Here is a 22,105-nt window from a genome sequence, read left to right as displayed (position 1 = left end):
AGTACATATTTGCTTTCTTATGGATTGCTTAATACACCATCAGTCTCTAACTTGTAACCTGTGTTGGGGTTTTTATAATATAAGAGACCAAAAGAAATGGAGAATAATACTTTTTAAATGTTTTTTGTCTTCTCTAAGATCTTTGCAAAATTCAGCGAACTACCCTTCAGAACACTTCTCGGACTATTAGGTAGGCAAATTTTTATCTCCATTTTACAAATGGGGTAACTGAGGCAGAGAGAGTTCATATGATGGACAGTACCAATAGTGACACAAGAAATCTGTGGCAGGGAGGAATACAGCCCAGATCTTCTGAATCTCTTTCATGTATTTAAACTTTTAGAAAAAATACATGCTTAAGCTCCTCTTTCTTTTCTATTTATTTATGTAGATTTACAAAAAGCCTCTACAGCTCCCCATGCTACACTCTAGGTGCCCATCCTGTAAATAACAATACACAGTACAGAAATAGAAGGGGACCGTTCATATATAAATAACTAGCAGTTCCTTCCAGCTCTCACCTTAAAAACCTAGGGGAAAAGAGAAGTTTTGACACATGCCTGGAAGGTTAGCCAATCCAAGGTCTGGTGGCCCAGGACTAGGGAATGAGTCATGTCCGCAGCAGCTCTCTTCCATTTATGGTGAGAGAGCTCTATCTCCGGCACCTCCGCTGGTCTCTCTTATAGCAGTATATGATTGCAATGGATGCCCCTATCTAGAGCTGATATAAGTTCTTCTGGCTGCTTTCCCCAACCTGCCAACAATATTTTGGTTTTCTCTGCCTAAGTCAGAGCCAACTAACCTTCATCCAAGCTGCAGTTCAGAACCATTTGCTTATTTGTTCCACCATTGTAGCCAGGTCACACAGACCAGAGATGTAGAGCTGTCATCAACATAATGAATGCATCATTGCAAATATATCCTCACCAGCTTCCCAGCAGCCTCATATACATGTAAAACAAGAGGGGTAGCAGCTATTGTTCTTTCCCAAAGGACAGTTTGTAGTGTTGCCAATTCTCATAATTGTATCTCAATAATAAGTGGTGTTTTTCCTAAATCCCTAGCTTCTGAAGTCATGTGAATGCATGGGAATCTCAGCTCTCTCTCTCTCTCTCTCTCTCATTTTGAGTAAGCTTCTAGCTCTTGTGGTGTCAGTGAAAATCATGAAAATGTGACACCCCCTCTCCCACAGTGTATCCTAAGGGCCCAAGAGGCAGAAGGCAAATAAAAAGAACCCCCAACTGTACTAATAATAAATGGTTTAAAAACCATGTTGGTTATTTATTTATTTAATCTCAATTTTTGGAACCTGGCTCATGACTTTTGAATATTTGGTGTTGGCTGTACTAAGTTTGCTCACTTTCTTCAAACATCACTGATGTTTCCATGCTTCTCCACCTCATTCCCCTTTGAGACCAGAAGCCAACAGGGTAGAGTGGCACGCTCTTACCATGGCAGTCATAGTATGTACATCATGAAATAATGCAATTTCTTTCCACAAAAGCCAAGCAGAAACGCAAAGCCTGCAATAGTCTTACCCTGCTATCTACAGCATTGTACAATCATTCATTTCTATCGAGTAAAAAGACTGGAACTGGAAGAAGGCAAATAAACAAAGGAGATTATTGGGCTAGATTCTCTCCTGAACCAAGATCCATTCAACAAAGTTGTGTGCATGAACGTGTGTCGAGGGAGGGAGGGAAAGAGGGAGGGAGCTGTCAGGAAGATGGTTATAGCTCCCTTATTTCTAGCTGCTGAAGTTGTGACATAAATTAACTGATGACAACTGGCTGTGGTTCCTGTGAACTGGCAGTTGCAGAGCCCCTTCTTCCCACTCCCTGTCGTCTCGCCTACGCCATGCTGGGATGCGGTAGCTGGTGTTGACACTAACTGTGCCAGGTTTGCATTAGTGTAGAATTCCCCTCAGCAGTGTGGCCAGGTTTTGGCTCCTTTATGCCAGTAGATATGAGCCCAGGGCAGAAAATCTGGTTTTTCTTCTAATGTGTCTTCCACAGTGCTTCCTATTGCTATGTTTTTATACGTTGTGTTTATGCAGCATACTGAACTATACATAATAAGCTACGTCCAAGCTGACTTTTTTTAAAGTATACTCTGTTCCTTTGTGGATGTGCCGACTTTGGTTTGTTCAGTGCTTGTCACCAACACAGTAAATCAATTGTACATGACACTTTTCCACAGGAATATAACCCAGCTCTCTCTCTGTATAAGATTCTGAAAGGAAGCTTATAGTGGATGTCTCCCATGCAACTTGATTCATTCCTTGTATTGATTTCCAAAAGTTGAAAATAGGGCAGCAGCACTTCAAGTTATTGAACACTTAAGAATAATCTGCTGGGATTTTTTTTTAGTTGTTATAAAAAATTGATGTTTTACAGACCCAGCTGTTGTTTAAACTATGAATGATTTATTGAGGTAAAGGTTATAGTGTTTTCTGTTCTGATGTTTCTGGCCTTTTATCTGCATCTTTCGGGTGCGATCTAATTATTTGCTGCACGCAGAATGGCTCTCATACTTGGTAATTCAGATGGAAGCAAAATGGCATATTCTCCCAAGAAAACCTGCACTTAAAATGACACTTCAGCAAGCCCTGAAAAGCCCAGGAATTTTAGAATTACGGCCCCATGTGTACTCCCCAAATGTTACATGGAGCCAACCGGTAACTTATCTGTAGAGGAGACGTGAGGTAAATTTGCTCATTTCCCAACTAACAATGAACCAGTTAATATATTTGTCCTTATACTATCCTGTGGTTTACTTATTTTTCCTCAAACTGTGGCCTTGACTGAAACACTTGAATTTTAGTGAAATTAGGGAGGATGGGTCTTAGGGCTAATGCATAGGCCTGCAAGTAAGGAGATGTGGGTTCTATTCCTGGCTTTTCTGCAGATTTCTTGTATTATTTTGTGCAAGGTGGGTGAGGTAATATCTTTTATTGGACCGACTTGTGTTGGTGACAGGCACAAGCTTTTGAGCATACACAGGCTTTTCTTCAGATGAAGAGCTCTTTATTAGCACAAAAGCTTGTCTCTCTAATATCCTGGGATCAACACAGCTACAACAACACTGCAAATTACCTTGGGAAAGTCATTTACCCTCTCTGTACTTCAGTTATCCCATCTGTAACATAGGAATAGTGAAACCTACCTCACAGGATTGTTCTGAGGCTTACTTCTTTAGTGAGCCTTGATTCTACATCACACCAATATAACTCATTGATTTCAGCCAAGATATTCCTGATTTACACCAGCATGCGAGAATTAGGCCCTGTAGTTCCAAATACTCAACCTTCAAATGCAAGCCTTGGTAGAAGTGCAAGTATTACTACTTGTAATAGTAATAATAAATTGTTTGCTTATGGAAATACAGAACAGGCAGCTAACATCCTAAATGTTGGGACTCTAGAACCAGCCACACCAGCAGCTTTCCGTAGTTTTGGAGTGGCTAATAATGTCTGATAAACTTTTTCTTTAGGCTGATTAGCCTGCAGTGAAGTATTGGATATAGATCTTCCGGTAGTGATATGATAATGATTGTGCTACTCTGGCTTGTGAGAACATGTATCAGTGCTCCCTACTGGAATGTGTCACCTGTGTGTCAGAATTCCCTCTCATTGCTGAGTTTGGTAGAGCTATTATTTTAGCTTACAGAGAATTTCTGTTTTCAGAGCCATTCTTCGGTTTGACATCTAAATCTTAACTGTATAGCAGGAAATACTCAACTTTTTTGGCAATGTGATTTCTTTCTCCTTAACACAAGGTTCCAAAGACTATACTTTCCTTGCATCATGTAGTCACATGGTGGTTCTTCATGCATGCAATTGTGATGTGGCATGATGAGGAACTTTGTCAACTCTTTAGTAACTGAACACCAGTTTCTCTATAAAGAATGCAGTCAGTGTTCTGGAGAGAGACCTCAGTGTTGCTAAAATTTGGCGTTTTGTCTTTACGTAAATGGTGAAGATACTTTATTTAAAAAAAAAGGGTGGGGGGGAAGGGCTCCTGAGCTTATTGGAAAAGAAATCACGTATTTCTTTTCAAAATCTGTTTGTAGCACAATATAAATTCTTTTGTAAGTAATCTAATTAAATTGTATTTGGCTCCACAAGCTGAGTGCTAGTCTATTGCTTATTAAAATGCTCTTTTTTCTTAATCCATCATCTTTGATAGAATCACAGCAGCACATCACTACTCCATGTAGAAAAGCACCCCAGGAAGTGGCACCTGTTATCTTGAATGGCATTTCTTCCTTGCTCAATAATTACTTGTGCACATCATGTTTGCAGAAGTGTCTTGATGACTCCTTCAGTAATCACTGGCTTTAGATTGTTGGCCTTTTAATTCCCCCCCACACACATACACCATCTGTTTAAACTCTGGCATGAAGAACTTGACTCCAGAAAAGAACTATATCTTCTCTTAAGACTTTTTGGAGTGATTATTCATAATACAATCACACTAAACTTCTCCCAAAAACTCTTAGATCACCTACAGCTTTCAGTTTTGTTTTGGAAATTGTCTTACCAGGTTTATGTTTAAAGTATATTATATAATATATGGGCCATGCTATCAAAAAACTAGGACCTTAAACATGAAACTACACTGTCTACCTAATTTAGGTGGCAGACCTTCAACTAGTGTAAGTCATGATAGCTCCACTGATTTATTGATTTATTTATGATGATTTATTCCAGCTGAGCATCAGCTTCTCGGTATCCATAGTGCACCCATCATTATAATATCTAGTCACCACTAGTGGTAAGCTTGTGGTAAAATATGAATGAAGAAGAGATTTATGGAGAATACCATAATTCTTACTACACACTCTATCACCTGCATGTAATAATATTGGAGTGAGTTTTTAGGTCTTGTATATGTTAGAATGTTGCATCGGTGGATCTGTCCTACAAGATCCATGTATCTTCATGCATGAGTGATTTGGTGGAGAAATCAAGAATTAAAGGGACAGTACCAAGCAATTCAGGACTAAAATTTGATACCACATTAATCGGGCTTTGGAAATATTTAATAGATCAGCAGTTTAAGCCAAAAGAATAGCAGATAGACACTGAAAGAATGAAAAAATTCTAGTAGGAGAAGAGTAGATTACAGTGGTTCACATATTCATAGAATCACAGGACTGGAAGGGACATCGAGAGGTCTTCATCTAGTCCAGTCCCTTACAATCATGGCAGCATTAAGTAATATCTAGACCATCCCTGACAGGTGTTTGTCTAACCTGCTCTTAAAAATCTCCAATGGTGTAGATTCCACAACCTCCTTAGGCAACTTATTCCAGTGATTAACCACCCTGTCAGTTAGGAAGCTTTTCCTACTTTCCAACCTAAATCTCCCTTGCTGCAGTTTAAACCCATTACTTCTCGTCCCGTCTTTTGAGGTTAAGAAGAACAATTTTTTCCCCTCCTCTTGTAACAACCTTTTATGAACTTGAAAGCTGTTATCATGTCCCCTCTGTTTTTCTCTTTTCCAGACTAAACAGACCCAGTTCTTTGTCTTGCCTCATAGGTCATGTTTTCTAGACTTTTAATAATTTTTGTTGCTCTTCTCTGGACTTTCTCCAATTTGTCCACTTCTTTCCTGAAATGTGGTGCCCAGAACCAGTTGAGGCCTAATCAGTGCAGAGTAGAGTGGAAGAATTACTACTTGTCTTACTTACAACACTCCTACTAATACATCCCAGAATCATATTCACTTTTTCGCAACAGCATTATATTGTTGACTCTTATTTAGCTTGTGGTCCTCAATGACCCCTAGATCCCTTTCTGCAGTACTCCTTCCTAGGCAGTCATTTCCCATTTTGTACATGTGCAACTGATTGTTCCTTCCTAAGCGGAGTACTTTGCATTTGTCCTTACTGAATTTCACCCTGTTTACCTCAGACCAATTCTCTAGTTTGTCCAGATCACTCTGAATTATAATCCTATCCTCCACAGCACTTGCAACCCCTCCCAGCTTGGTATCCTCCACAAACTTAATAAGTGTACTCTCTATGCCATTATCTCAATCATTGATGAAAATATTGAACAGAACCCGACCCAAAACTTATCACTGAGGAATTATGCCCTTCCAGCATGTCTGTGAACCATTGATAACTACTCTCTGAGAATGGTTTTCTAACCAGTTTGGCACCCAACTTATAGTAGCTCCATCTAGGTTGTTTTTCCCTGGTTTGTTTAAGAGGTGGTCATGTGGGACAGTATCAAAAGCCTTACTAAAGGCAAGATATAGCACATCTACCACCCCCCCCCCCATCCACGAGGCTTGTTGCCCTGCAAAGAAAGCTATTAGGTCCATTTGACATGATGATTTGTTCTTGACAAATCCATGCTGACTGTTACTTATTACCTTATTATCTTCTAGATGTTTGCAAATAGATTGCTTAATTCTTTGCTCCATTATCTTTCCAGATACAGAAGTTAAACTGAATGGTCTGTAATTCCCCGGGTTGTCTTTATTTCCCTTTTTGTTGATGGGTGCTATATTTGCCCTTTTCCAGTCATCTGGAATCTCTCCTGTCTTCCAAGGCTTTTCAAAGATAATCGCTAATGGCTCAGATATATCCTCAGTCAGCTCCTTGAATATTCTAGGATGCATTTCAACAGGCCCTGGTGACTTGAAGGCATCTAACTTGTCTAGTTTTAACTTGTTCTTTCCCTATTTTAGCTTCTGATCCTGTCTAGCATAGTGAATGCCAGTGAAAATGAGACATCCAATTGCCACCAACCTTCTTGGTGAAAACCAAACCAAAAGTCATTTAACATCCCTGCCATTTCCACATTTTCTGTTTGTTTTTCCCCCCTCATTGAGTAACTGGCCTACCCTATCGTTCATCTTCCTCTTGCTTCTAATATATTTGTAGAATGTTTTCTTGTTATCCTTTGTCTTTAGCTAGTTTAATCTCGTTTTGTGCTTTGGCCTTTCTAATTTTGTCCCTGCATGTTTGTGGTGGTGGTTTTATATTCATCCTTTGTAATTTGACCTAGTTTCCACTTTTTGTAGGACTCTTTTTTGAATTTTAGATCACTTAAGATTTCCTGGTTAAGCCAGGGCAGTCTCTTGCCATACTTCCTATCTTTCTTATGCAGTGGTATAGTTTGCTCTTGTGCCCTTAATAATGTCTCTGAAAAACTGTCAACTGTCTTTAATTGTTTTTTCTCTTAGACTTGTTTCCCATGGGATCTTATCTACCAGCTCCCTGAGTCTGCTAAAATCTGCCTTCTTGAAGTCCATTGTCTTTATATTGCTGTTCTCCCTCTTACCATTCCTTAGAATCATAAACTCATCATTTCATGATTGCTTTTGCCCAGTCTGCCTTCCACTTTCAAATTCTCAACCCGTTCCTCCCTGTTTGTCAAAATCCAATCGAGAACAGCCTCTCCCCAGTAGCTTCTCCACCTTCTGAAATAATAAATTGTCTCTAATACATTCCAATAACTTCTTGGAGAATCTGTTCCCTGCTTTTATTTTCCCAACAGATATCTGAATAGTTGAAGTCCCCTATCACCACCAAGTCCTGTGCTTTGGATGTTTTTGTTTTAATAAAAAAAAAAAAACCCTCATTCACCTCTTTTTCCTAGTTTGGTGGTCTGTAGTATATCCCTACCATGACATCAACCTCGTTTTTTACCCCTTTTATCATTACCCAGAGACTTTCAGCAAGTCTGTCTCCTATTTCCATCTTAACCTCAGTCCAAGTGTATACACTTTTAATATAAGGCAACACCTCCTCCCTTTTTTTCCTGCCTGTCCCTCTTGAGCAAGCTGTACCCTCCTATACCAATATTCCAGTCATGCGTATTAGCCCACCAAGTCTCTATGATGCCAACCATGTCATAGTTGTGTTTATTTACTAGCATCTCAAGTTCTTCCTGCTTTTTCCCCATACTTCTCGCATTCATATACAAACATCTAAGATATTGATTTAATTCCCCCCCACTGTTTTGTCCTGTCTCTCCCCCTACTCTTATAACAGCCCATGCTCCCCCCAAATTCCAGCCCTTCTCCTAGGTCTTTTTGACTTACCTGTGGGCTTAGGTCACCTACCCTCTTTGAACCTAGTTTGAAGCCCTCCTCGCTAGGTTAGCCAGTCTGTATCCAAATATGCTCTTCCCCTTTCTTGATAGGTGGACCCCATCTTTGCTTAGCAGTCCTTCTTCCTGGACTATATGGCAGCCTAATATAAATAATAAAAAATAATTTAGGAAGTTATATGTTGTGACCTTTCCTTGATGATACTAACCTCCCCTCACCCACACACAAGAAGTAGGACCCTATGATTAATGATCTTGAGTTTATCATAAAGCATAATTGAAAACAAATTTTATATCTCAAGCATTGACAGGCCACCAATCAGTGCAATTTCAGTGTAGCACATTAAAGTAACAAATTATTCTTCAAACGTGTGTTGGTGTGGATCCCACTATAGGTGTGCATGTGTCTCATGAACTACAGATTGGACACTGCTATTAAAAAAAAAAGTGTATTGGGATTGCACATGCATCCTGAGCCTCCTTGTGCTCACAGGGGAGGTTATAAAGGGCTGAGCAAGCATGATCTTTCCTCGTTTGCCTCACAATTTGTAATCCCTGATAACTGTGGACTCCCAAAGAACAGGGTGTGTGTTGAAGGGAAGGGAATCCACACTGACTAAAACATTGTGAAGCATAGTTGCTATAGGATAAGTAATTGTTTTTTGTCCAAGTATGTGTCAGTGTAGATTCCACTGTGGGTTACTCAAGGCAGTAAACCCCTAAGGATGCTGGGTATGAGGGGTTTCGTCTGACAGCTGCATCAGTCTAGCAATGGCTATAGTACTGCTTTCTCAAACTTGACATCTGGCCTAGCAGCTAAACCAGGCATGGTGTTTAACATGGAATAACCCAGCGATCACCGTTGTCATCTTACAGACTTCTGATGTTGTCACATACCTGAAGCAGGTGAAGGTTGCTGTTTGTGCTGTGATGAAGCAAGCCTTGATATTTGGTGGGAAAGATACACAGGCCATGTTATCTATTTTCATATCCTGTGTGATGAGATGGTCTTACCTTATGTTACCAGCTATGGCTAGAAATACATAGGCAACAGTCTGAATGGGTTAGCCCTGTCACTGTAATAAAGCGAAGTCCTGAAGACATCTGGCATGTGTGACTTCTTTTCTCCCAGTGCAGAGTGTGGCTTTGGGAAGAAGATGGGCAGGTTGATTGGATTAGATAAAATTCTGAGACCACCTTAGGAGTGACCTTCAGGTGAGGTCTGGATACCATCTTGTCCGAATGGACTATAATATAGAGAAGTTTGGTCACAAGTTCTTGAATATCACTTACTCTTCTGGGCAAAGCAATAGCCACTAGGAAGACAGTTTTTAGAGTGAGGTAGTGTAGGGGACATTCTGAGAGAGGCTTGAATAGAGGCTCCATAAACCTCAGGAGGACTATGCTGAGGTCCCGGGCAGAGGTAGATTTTTTGACCAGTGGTTAAGTGTTTAATATTTTTTTTTAGAAATGTGGATATTGTTGAGTAAGAACAGACTGAACACAACTGTACAGGTGGATGGTAAGCTGAGATTGCTGTGATGCAGACCTTAATGAAGCTGAATGAAAAGTGCACCTGCTTTTAAATACAATAAATATTCAAGGATCTTTAGTGTTGAAGGCTGGCCTGGAGTCAGACCATGTTAAGCTGCCCAGATCAAGAACCATTTCCATTCAGAATAATACATTCTTCTGGTAGAAGTTTTCCTGCTCTGTATCAGGATTTCTTGGACCTGTAGGGAGCAGTCTCTGTTCCTGATACTCAGGCAGCCAAAAGCCATGCTGTCATGTGCAGTGACTTTGGATTGAAATGGAGTATCTAGCCATAATGCTGTGAGATCTAGGCAGTCTGGGAGAAGGATCAGAGGCTAAATGGACGTCTATAAATGGTCTGTCAGCAGAAATTGCTTCAGCCAGTATGGAGCTATGACAATTATTGTGGCCTTGTCTCTCTTGATCACCCTAGGAGTCAGGAGAAGTGGTGGGAAGGCACTGAGATCACTGCGAACAGAAACTAATTCTGCGCTCATGCCTTTTTTGGGGCAAAAGTTCTAGCACTTGGTATTGATGGTGATGGTAAACAGATCTATCAGGGCTTCGGAATACAGGAATATCAGTTCTATGATGGATCTCTGCAGAGATCACTTTTGGGGGATAACAGGAAGTCCTCCAGTTTGTTGCTGACTCCAGAATGGTGGAAAAAATCTAGTCTCTTAGGGGTGCCCCACAACAGCGGGATCCACACTAACATGTCAAACCACAGTTGCTTAGAGTAAGTAACCATAATAAACATGTTTATATACAGAATTTTTAAAGAATTCTGAATAATATTCAGGACACAAGGTAGAGTTGTATGTTAAAGTTTAAGGATTAATTCCCCTGTACAACAGTCATTTATTAAATGAAAATAATAAAAATTACTCTTTTTTTTTTTTTTGTTAGACATTGCTTTTCAGTGTTTAAAACCCAACACAATGGCACTGCAGTCATGCTAGAAAACAGAAAAAGAAACTGATCAATATTGGGAGTGATTTTTAAAGCCCATTAAAGTGAACAGTTTCCCTGAGTCCCTGATCCAGGAAAATGTCTTTTTAAGATTGTCTCTTCAGCATGCTTAAGAACATGTTTAAATTACTTTATTAAATATGTATGGACTTAAGGAAGTGCTTAAGTACTTTCCTGAATTGGGATCAGAGTTTGATGCAAAGAGTAAGACTTTTTACTAATATATTATGGAGAGCAAAATACATTTTTAAAATTTGTGCAGTTTACCAGTTTAAGTAGTTAGTGACTTGGGTACAGATTTTAAAAATGTGATTTTTATTTTGACAGCAACACTTTCCCCCATAGTGACCAAATCACAGAAAGGCAATTCATTACATGAAGCTCTCCACTTCTCAGTTAGCTCCACCACTTTCCAGCACAATGCTGTGTATTTCTTACTAGGTCATCAGTTTCCACAGTAGGTCAAACTTTCTGCTAAACAGCTTGGCATCCTATACAGACAGAATTTGACTTTCTAAGGCTTGCTTAGCCTGGAAGATCTCAGGTCTGCATTACAAAATAACCACTTAATCAGAAGAAAACTCTTACTGCTGAGAAGTTGGGATTTTACAAAATATTTCAGACACCCTAGTGCCACACTGTACAATCAAAAAAGTGTTGTTAAATATATCATTTGTGACACATTGCATATCACTATGTAGAGCAGAATCTCTAACCTGAAAATTGATTGTGTGTGTCTGTAGGTGTTTCGTTATGTGAGTTTGTACCTCTGTGGGTGGGTTTGCATTCTGATAAGTAGATGTGGGTAACATCAGTACCACTTTTTTTTTTTTTTTTTTTTTTTTTTTTGTAAGCATTTGTATACAAAACCTTTAATTTTCCATGGGAATTTTAAAATTTATTCCACGGTGAGGTGTCGCTATTTCTGCTGCAAAAGGAGAGTAAATTTTCTCCTACCTGTAGATATGGCCTTTTATTTCAGCAAAAAACTGGAAGATGGATGAGGTGAACCTGCTATTTCAACATCTTTGCTTTATCAGCTGACACGAAGCAATTTAACTTGTCCACAAGAAACAAGTTCTATGAAATTGTGAGATTAATCTGCTCTTTTAATCTGATTTACATCTGAAGAATTGCTTTTTCATTTGTTGTATTGTATTTCAAGCACATCCTTCTAAGATCTGTTAAGTGATTTCACAGTTAAGTGCTTGAGTGTTCTTGAGGAGACATTTTTAAGTGTCTTTCCTCTCTGGGCTCATAGAAAGTTGACCAAGACCCAAAAAAAATTAATGTGGAAGAGGAGAGGGCAATGAGCTGAATTGCAGAAATTCCACTTCAGACCTCTAGATTAAGCTAATTTTAAAAAGAAGAAATGAGACTCTGTTCCTATAATGAAATGCATGTAGATCAACCTCAGTGGGGGGTCCATGCAGAAGCAGGAGGCTGTTTACATGCATCACACTGCAGGATCCAGGGCTAAGTTTCATGCTCCTCAGTAATCAATGTTAGAGTCCCTCACTCTTTCTTTGAATTATGGATAGACATTTTAACCCAGAGAAGCAGCGTTAAGCAGAGTGGAGGGACTCTCATATCTCTTTTATTGGTCTGTTTTTGTTTTTTATAATCAAAACTCTTTACATAATGAGGCTCCTCTTTTATACTTCATTGTTGTGTAGGTAGGTGAGCAGAGTGAATCGTTTTGAAGTGGCACTAATTCAGTAATTAAAAATTGATCAACAAAGGGCATTATCAAATCAGTGGGTGGTCATTATCCTTGTGTAGAGTCTCTCTCTTTTAGCTGCCCCTAAGAATTATGAACATTCTAAACTTTGGCAGATCAGCAGGAGAGAAGCAAATAAGTCTGGTGTAAGATGGTCCTTAAAAATGCCCCGTGAAACTCCAAGTGTGGCATCCTCTGGGAAGCATAAAAAGACAGCTATTTCACGTCCTTACTGTAGGTGGTGGTCTATTTTACAAAAAATAATCTATCCATACACTGGTGATCCTGGGCTTTACAGTCAACCGGACTAACTGAATCCCCGCTCTGTGTCTGAGCCTGAGGTAACTCTTAGTAATTATGGACAGAACAGAAGGACCTTCCCTGATGAACAGAAGGCTGTTTTAAAGGTTGTATAAGGAAAAGGCCACCCGAGTCTGCATGTCAATAAAACTGAATGCTTGTGGTCTGAATGAGAGTCTTCCATCCAGCAACCACCTGGCCAAAACTTGCTGGATGATGGATTAAAACTTCTAGTAATATATGTATAGAGTGTTAATGTATAAGATTAATTAATGTATTGTTAAAATAATAGTGTTAAATTATTATAGTGGTAAGTTATTATAGTGTTAAGTTATAGTCTTTATTGTACCGTATATGTTCTAGTAGTCTAAGTACTATTTTCTATACCGTATATCTTCTAATAACGTTATATTCTGATAAATATATATATTGTTATATGGTTACAAGTCATGCTTGATTTCTCTTTCTATTTAATGTAACCATTTACTTCTTAATTAACTTGGTATCTATTTTTGAAGTATCACAGGTTATGTCCTCTATCTTGATCAGAGGGCTGCATCTGTGTCCTTTCAAGGGAGGATTGTCTCCCTGGAAATTCTGATAGTGCGAACTACCGTACCAGTAGTTTTTAGGGGTAATCCTGTACTACAGAGTTTTCTCAGTAATATCAAATTGGCTTCCCTAAATTCTTTCTGGTAACAGAGACTTGTTAAATGTCAAAAAGCTATTTATAGAAATGTTAATAAACAATAGAATAATGTAAAGAAGCTTGGTCTGATGTGTTGAAATCAGAGTTTAACCCCTCTTAGGAGACATGCTAGACTAGGTGCTTAATTAATATAATATATTAGCAATTTAAATTATTTATTTGTATTTACTACAGAGCAGGGTGGCCAAACTTATTGACCTCCCAAGACCTCCCCTTCTCACTGGGCAGAATTCTCTAGTCCCACAACCCTGCTTCAGGGCAGAAGCTTCGAGCTCCCTGCACAGTCTGGTAGGTGGAAAATGGGATGGGGATCATAGAGGGCTCTGCAAACTGCACTTTAATTGTAAAAGAGCCACATGAGGCTCACAAGCCACCCTGCTATAGAATATACTATACTATACTGTAGAATAATTGGCTATTATGTACCTATATATCGGTACACACCCACCCACCCCTATGTAGGGGATGTGTGTGTGTTGGTTTTTATATACCGTATAAAGGAGCCAAACAAACCTTCCCCAAACATAGTTACATATAATTAAATATGTACGGAATGACAGCATGTGATGAAAATTATAATGGTATGTTACATTTGTTTACCATGCACCTACCAACCACCATCTCACTTGTCCTCTACCCATTAATCCTTGCGACTTTATTCCAACATTCAAATTTCTTGAGCATTTTCAAATAAACATGACTTTTAAGATTTGACAAGCAAGAAAACTGTTTCTGTGCTTGTTTTATTTAAATTAAGATAATTAAAAGCAGCATTTTTCTTCTGCATAGTAAAGTTTCAAAGCTGTATTAAGTCAATGCTCAGTCTTTTCTTTTGAAAGAAGAACCATAACATTCCGTAGGTGTTTGTAACTGTGAGGTTCTATTGTACTTGCAAATGCTGTTTGCTTCATCACATGTTTAGCAGAACAAGAAGTGGTAACTAGTTTTCACCAGTCAGGGTTTAGGGCCCAGTCTTGCAAACCCAACTTCATATTGGTAATCCCAATACAAATAGTGTCACTGAATCCCATAGACCTACTCAGTTGTAAAAACCAGCCCAATGAGCAAATGTTTGCAGAATTATGGCCCAGATTCTCAGGTGGTATAGATGGGCATAGTTTTGCTGAAACTACCCAAGGATCTGATTCTAAGTTAAGTTCTAAATGGCCAGAGGCCTTGGATGCCTTATAAATAAATAATACTTGATTGATTTTTTTTGAAATTATAGAAATGTTAAAATGTGATTAAAGCACTATTTTTTTGGTAATTACAGGTTAGACAATGACTATTTATACAAGGGAAGAAATAATGTGCTAATTAGGAGTAACATCTGACACATCATGAACAATCCATAGTGAATTATTAATCTCATGAACTGTTTTTTCATCTCTTTTACATTTCTCTTGAATGCTGCTGTCTGTTTCATAAAGCAGGTGGACAATGATTATAAAATCTTGTGAGTTTTGGATACTGTGTTCTCCACTGCTTGGCTGTAATAGCAACAATCATTTTGAAGCTTAACCTGCAGACCATCTTTCTTCTGCTTTACTCCTGATGTGCTGAGTATAGATTTTAAAAAATATTTTGTGCTCACCATTCTTGAGAGCACTGAGCAAAGGAGACCGAGCTTTATTTATATTTGTATTGTTGTGTGTGTTTCCTTGTAGATTCATGGCATGACCATGGCAATGTAGTCTAGTGATTTGAGTATATGACCAGGAGCCAGAAATTACTGAGTTTTAACCCTTTTCTGCCAGGCACTGTCCTTAGGCATGTCACTCATAACTTCTCTTGTCTGTAAAATGGAGAGAATACTTGCCTATTTTCTCTGATGATTGTTTGGAGGATTAATTATGTAATGGGTATGAAGTTTTGTGTAACTGCTAAGCATTGCTATTAACACGTTTACAACCAATCAAAGCTCGATCTACGCAGTATAAAGTTTAAGAATGTCAAAATGAAGACTTAGCAAAAGGTCGATAATATCAGAACAACTCATTAATTCAGTTTTACAGAGCACTGTAATGGGATACTGATACTCCATCCTGAGTCTGATGGGGAAAGATTAGTATTTTCACTCATTGTTCAGTCACACTATTGCAGGTGCCCACCCTTGTTAAAAAGATTGCTGGGTAGCCTGGCCTTTAAGAAAATGTGACTGTGCTCACATCTGAAGGGAATCAGGGTGAGATCCATGAAGGTGCTTAGCTACCTAAACCTGAGAGCTCAGCACCTAAGTGCCAGGTTTAGGTTCCTAAATCCCAATTTTGGTTCCATTGCAATCCACAAAACTTATGCTGAAACTTACGTTATTCACAGTAAAAGTTCCTTAGGTGCCTATATTTCTGCCTTTGGGAATGCACGCTGCTGCCTCCCTCTAGGTATTTGGACAGCTATCTCGTGCCTAATCTCCAGAACAATTAATAAACTGGGGGAAGATAGGCATTTGGATGCCCAAGTCTTATGTGGGTCATGATCTGGTAAGCAGTGTCTGAGTGTGCCTACTGGATCAGATCCCATTCAGAATCTGGCCAGAGGAGGAGGTGGTGGTGGTGCCCACCTTCTAACGGTTAGTTCAGTGGTTAGAGCACTTGCTTGGGGTGTGGGATACTCTGGTTCAATTCCCTCTTCTCTGAATGGGGTCTTCCTCTGCCAGGAGAGTGCCCTAACCACTGAGCTGTATTCTGGTGTGGACTTCCTCAATCTATCCTGTTGAAGCTGTGGCACTCTGGATAAATAATGATAGAGTGGTTGGAGAAGGAGGACAGAACCTCCCTGCTAGATGCCCTAACCACTGAACTACAGAGTCTTTCCCATTCTCTCTCTCTCCCCACCCCACCATGTCTATGCTGCTGTGGATAAATAATTAAAAATGCTTGTTCCCATTTCTCTTGCCAGCATAACAGCTCTTGCTTTAGCTCTGGTCATTTGCACAGACTGCACAAAGAGTCTTTCTCCTGGGTGGTCTGGCAGAGTTCCAATCTACCAAGAAGAGGTCAGAGCACTTGAGCTGGACTGCCTGAGCCTCAGACTGTAAAGAGAGAAGTTAGTTGAGCCTCAAGGGATCTGTGGCAACTTAAAGTCTGAATAGGGTCAACCTAGCACAGGAGCTGGGGCTGCTGATAGGTGCCACTATAGAGACCTGATGAAACAGTCAAGGGGTGTGTGTGTGTGTGTGTGTGTGTGTGTGTGTTTGTTGCGAGGGGGGGGAGGTTATCCTGATGTATGAAGCAAAAAATACATCTTTTGGGGGGATGGAAGCCTCAAAAGGATTTGATGGAACTGGATGGGAGGATTGTCAAGTTCAGGTGTTTAATGAATTCTATATATATTTTGACAAAAACTCTGATGGAATTATGAATACCTCATACAGTGTTTCCTACCACACTTGTGGAATAATTACAAGCTTGAGATATATTAACAAATAAGCTCTGACCTAAATGAAGGTTAAGGCTTAGGACCAGTGGCAAGGAAATGATATTGCTGCTGTGTCAAATGCAGAGTGCAGGGCTGGATCTTTGAGTGTGTTTGTGAGGGGCTGTGTAATCCATTAGGAGAATGAAGAAGAAAGCAACTAATGGGTTTATTTTATTTTATTTTATTCTCATGAAAATAAAGTACATACAGTCAGGCCAACAAGATCTGTCCATTATTGCAGTAAGGAAATTGCATAGAAAACCATATGGTTGAAGAGATATTAGCTGAAAAATGATTGCTATGGATTTTGGTCCTTTGCTACATAATTTGGATTTCTCTGCTACATAAATGAGACCATATTTTCCAAAGTATATGTATAAGCTCCAGTTGCCACATGCAAATGTGTGTTTGCACAGAGATACCTTCGTGTATGTACACAACTATATGCAGACATTGGCTCAAATATGGAAAAGGAGGCTGAGGGAGATGCCTTCAGATGGCCCTTGACTTAACTGACAGTCATATGTTATCATAAAGGTCAACATTGACCATCTTGGGTTCTAAAAGTTACATTTAATCCCCATTTAGTTACCTAAATAAAAAAAGGTCTATGAGGTGCTGTTTCCATAAAATCTATATCTAGATAGAGGCTTATGTGGCCATCAGTACTACAGTAAATATATGCCTCTGGGAGGTATGGGTGTCAGCACGTCTGAATATTACACCTCTTATTCAGATGCTTGACTATACACAATTTGATTGAAAAGTATTTAGGCTGAATGCTTTGCAACTTATACAAATCACTAGCTAAGGCCTTGATCTTCATAGTGTAATTACAACTACATTTCATTTAAGCAAATTTTTCGTGAGCATAGAGTACATATGGTACAACCTAAACATATGTCTTAGATATATTTGTATGTTAATATAATAAATTACACTTTACTTTTGTCCAACTGTCTGACATGACAACACAGGATGGGCACTAACAAAAGTAGATAAATGAACTGGAGAGACCCTCAGAATAACCGTTGGAGCAGTAGCCTAAAATTTGACTTATTTTTCTTTATTTGTGACTACTCAGAAAAAAATCCCATATCATTAAGTGTGGGGTGATAATAGACATCTTCTCAATGGCTGTACGCTACAAAAGTATAATAAATGAATCATTCAAAGGTGTGAAGGTATAAAATTAATCAATCAAAAGGTGTGATACTTGCGAATCTAACACAAAGATATTTTTTTACTGTTCCATTTAAATGAACTAGAAATAGCTCTTTAAAACAAAATTATATCCTGACACCTGTACAGAAAATATTAACTTTCTTCTTCCATTTATGCTGTTCAAATAGAACAGGTACCTCAGTAACATCATCCCTTTGGTCCAGATTCCGTTACCCTTAGTTTGAGAATACCTGACTCCAGAATTTATATCATGAGTATATATGCCAGAATCTCATACTTTACTTGTATGTGTTCTAATAGTGATTACTTAGTCTAGCTCTTGTTCTGTTCTGTACGTATTGCTCTTGCAATATGAGGCTCTTATAATGAAAGTAGCTGAGCACCTTTCAATATTGCATTAAGTAATGTGACTGTCATGTCTGAACCATTCTTTTCCTCATTCTAGGGTTATTTTTGTTAGTGGATTTTTAAAATGTTTTTGTGAACATGTTTCTAAGTGTTTATCTCAGAGAAGGCTAGGTTAAGAAGTGCACCATACACTTGGCGTGGAAGGAGTGAGGTCTGTGATGGTCCTTAGTAAGATTTACATTTTGAGAAAAAATGCTGAGGTTTCAGAATTTGGTTTTGTACTTTTTCAGAATGAAAATGAGACCTTTCAAAAGCTTTCATGAACAGATGTATGAGACAAACCCCTAAATAGCCAAAAGCCCAGGGATTGGGGAGATCCATGTTCAGATGCCTACTCAGATCAGGGCTGGATTTAGGGGCAGGCAAACCCCTGGGATGCCGGGAGTGGGATGCGCGGGGCTCACAGTGCTGTTTTTGTTGTTAAAGACAAAAGGGAAAAAAGTATTGACATAGATGAGAGGCATAAATCATGCATGAAATTCATGAAATGGGCTACATATGCAATAAAAATAAGCTATTCAAAAGTTTAACACTTGGGGGGGGAGGGAGCACTGAAGATGCTCCTTGCCTGGGGCGCCATTGGGTCTAGAGCGCACCCTGTCCCAGCTGAGTGCTCAAACTACCAGACTTGGCTATTTTGGGGTTCTGGTGGGGGGTCTAGCTTTCTCTAGTTTTAACCAGAAGTTTCATCCTGGACCTGATAAAACTTCCCTATGAAAGTAATTGAAACTGATACGTTTTCACAAAAAGTTTTGATTTTGATCATTGGTGTTTTCTGACTGAAAAAACACTTAATCAAAAAATCCCCAGCCAACTCTAGTCCTTAGTTCCTCTGGTAGTTTATTAGAGTATTGAAATGACCCTTAAGAAAACTCAATCTCCTGCACAGATGAACTTTACCTTTGATATGGACAGCTCCATTGTGCCTGGAGAGCGGAGTTGTTGACCAGGATCTTCATCCCAGAGCTTTAGCTGATCTTTTAGATCTGCTAGGCCTGGGCCACTGAATGCTTAGACGATAAGAACTGAGACTCTACAGTCTGAGAAGCCAGTGTAGAGAACAGAGGACAGGTTTGATGTGCTTGCAGTAAATCCATGTTGCTGCAGAGTTTTGACTGATGGTTTACTGCCCAGGTATATTGCGTTGCTTTAGTCCAGATGGGTTGTGGTGTAGATGTTGACAACCAATGCCAAAGCATTGTCCATCAGGCAAAGTTTCCTATCTCACTGGAGATGATAGGAAGTGATACTCACATATGCTGCTATCCCCAAGTTTATCGTCAGCAAGGAATCCAGAAGCACTCCTAAACTATGGACTGAATTGACTGTGGGTGTGCAGCTTCAATCAATGGATGTACTGAATTGACTAACTGTGGGTGTGCACCTTCAATCAAAGGAGACTGCATTGTTGCTGTAGATTTCTCAACATGCTCTCCTCTGTCCATCAACATCACTTCTATCTTTCTCAGATTCAGCCAGCTTCATCCATGAGCTGATTTCATCCAAGCATTAAGCCATTTTAGTGGTAGTGGCAAAACATAAGTAGACTTGTGTCATAGGCCTATTGCTGGCACTTGAGTCAATGTCATCTGACCAAATTACCTAGTAGCTACATGTAGATGTTGAATAGTGTCAGATAGAAAATTGATTCTCGTGGGACTCCAAAAAATGAGGGGTCCAGTGGCAGAGGTGCAGTTAGCCATTGCTAACTTGTGGAAGGACTCCAAGTATTTTTGCACATTCTCTGAATCCATGCCATTTCTCTGTTAGAACAGCATTATCTCATTATTAACAGTGTCAAATTCTGCAGAGATGTCCAGGAAGATGAGACTGGATGTCTGCCCTTACTCATTGACAGCAGATCATCCATCAATCCCCTAAAACTGAATCCAGATTATGCCAGTTCTAGGATATTGGCGTCAGTTAGATGAATTTACAGTTGACCGTTGGCTAGTTTCTTGGAGTTTGCTCAGGAAATGGAAAGTTTAATTCTGGGTGCTAGGTGGCTAGAACCTCTGAACCCAGGGTAAGTTTCTTCAGTGTTGGCTGGGCAATTGCATGTTTGAAGGAGTCTATGAAATGCTTAAAGTTAAACATATATGTAAGTGCTATACTGAATCAGAGGACAAGTTTCATGCTGCATGCTGTCCTTTTTTCTAACTTGGTTTGAGTCTACCAGAACTCTTAATTAACTATCTCTATAAAGCATCCGCCCAAACATGTATAAATAATGTATTAATTGAATATGAAACACAATAAAATCAACATGAAATATTATACTATTGTCTGCTTACTAACTGACATTTATGTCTGTAATACGCTTATAAATGATTTATAAATGCTCTGGCAAGTGAATGTGATTTTTAAAATCAGAATCAGAATGTACTATACACTTGCTATCGATTAAATGATTGTGACTACTAAAATAAATGGAACAACATTAATGTTTACTATCTGTTAATTAAATAGCATTTATCAGTGCTCATATAAACTGAGTAACACTCATTTTAAAAAATGACATATGTTCATTTGCAGTAATTACTTTCCTAATGTTTATAACAATGTAAGCGTATAGAGTGTTACATCAGCTATCTCATGTCCTTTCAAAGCAATTTAGGGTAAAGTTTCCTTTCAGAAGGAAAGTTATTTCAAATAAGAAAAAGCACTAGAATGTTTCAATACATTTCTAACATTTTAAAGTAAAATTTACAACACACATACATATTTTGCAGTATTACTTTAAAATCCTTCTCTTGTGTTGCTCAGAGTCTGCTGAGCATTAAGCAGATGTTTCCTTTTCCCTTTATAGCACAGTAATTTTTCAAGTGGCTTCTTAGCACAGGTGTTTCCAGTGTGTATACACCTTTTATTTCCTAATACATTTTTCTGTATAAACAGCAGATTGCATTGTTGATGTCCTTTTGATCAAAAGAGAGACTGACATAGGTTCTCTATTCAGGCATTTCTTTACTTCCTCTTCTGACACTTCGGTTAAATTGGTAATTCCTTTCAATACAAAGCGTACATGGCATTTGGGACTTCGGTATCTTTCCTTTTTCTCAGTGGAAGGTAAGTGAAACCATTCTACCTGGAGCACCAATCGGGAGAACACCTAAGCATGTGATTAGAGTTAAGCATATATTTAAGTCCTACTGAAATCAATGTATCTTACATATACTTCAGCAAGTGCTTTTCTCCATATTCAAGGACTTAAGCACATGCTTAATGCTTTCCTGAATCACAGCCTGGCCACCCTTATATTATGCATCTGTGGATTGCTTCTCTTCCTTAACTCAGATGCATAAAAATATCAGTCTCCTGTCTTAGTTCCCAACTTTGAAATATTTAAAACTATGCTGTAATGATGAGATGCTGATAGCGGTATTTTGCCTAAAAGGTTGGTTGTATCTGCTCCTCAAATACATCACAAACAAACAAAAAGCAAACAAAAGACTATGATTTTTAGCACCATTTATTTGTTTGATAGATAATTGTCCATGTATACTATGGAAAGGAAAACATAACTTAAATTTAAAATGTTATAGTGAAGATTGAGGGGGACTGACCTTTTGAATTCCTGTGGGCAGATCTTCAGCTGATGTAAATTGTCATAGCTCTACGCTGAAATGCCAAGACATTTTTAAGAAACGGTGTGTGAGAGGTGTGTCAGTGCAATGTTGTTTCACTTCCACTGCAGTGGTGGCCAGCGAGCAGAGGGAACTCAAGGTAACTAAGGAGCTGTCCTGAGCTTACATAGCTGATGAAATCTTGGATGCTTATAACAACAAGAGAG

The sequence above is a fragment of the Emydura macquarii genome, unplaced genomic scaffold (assembly GCF_026122565.2).
Source record: "Emydura macquarii macquarii isolate MOO-44397 ecotype Brisbane River unplaced genomic scaffold, CSIRO-AGI_Emac_v2 contig_75, whole genome shotgun sequence".
NCBI classification, from domain to species: Eukaryota; Metazoa; Chordata; order Testudines; family Chelidae; genus Emydura; species Emydura macquarii.
This window is presented reverse-complemented; position numbering follows the sequence as displayed.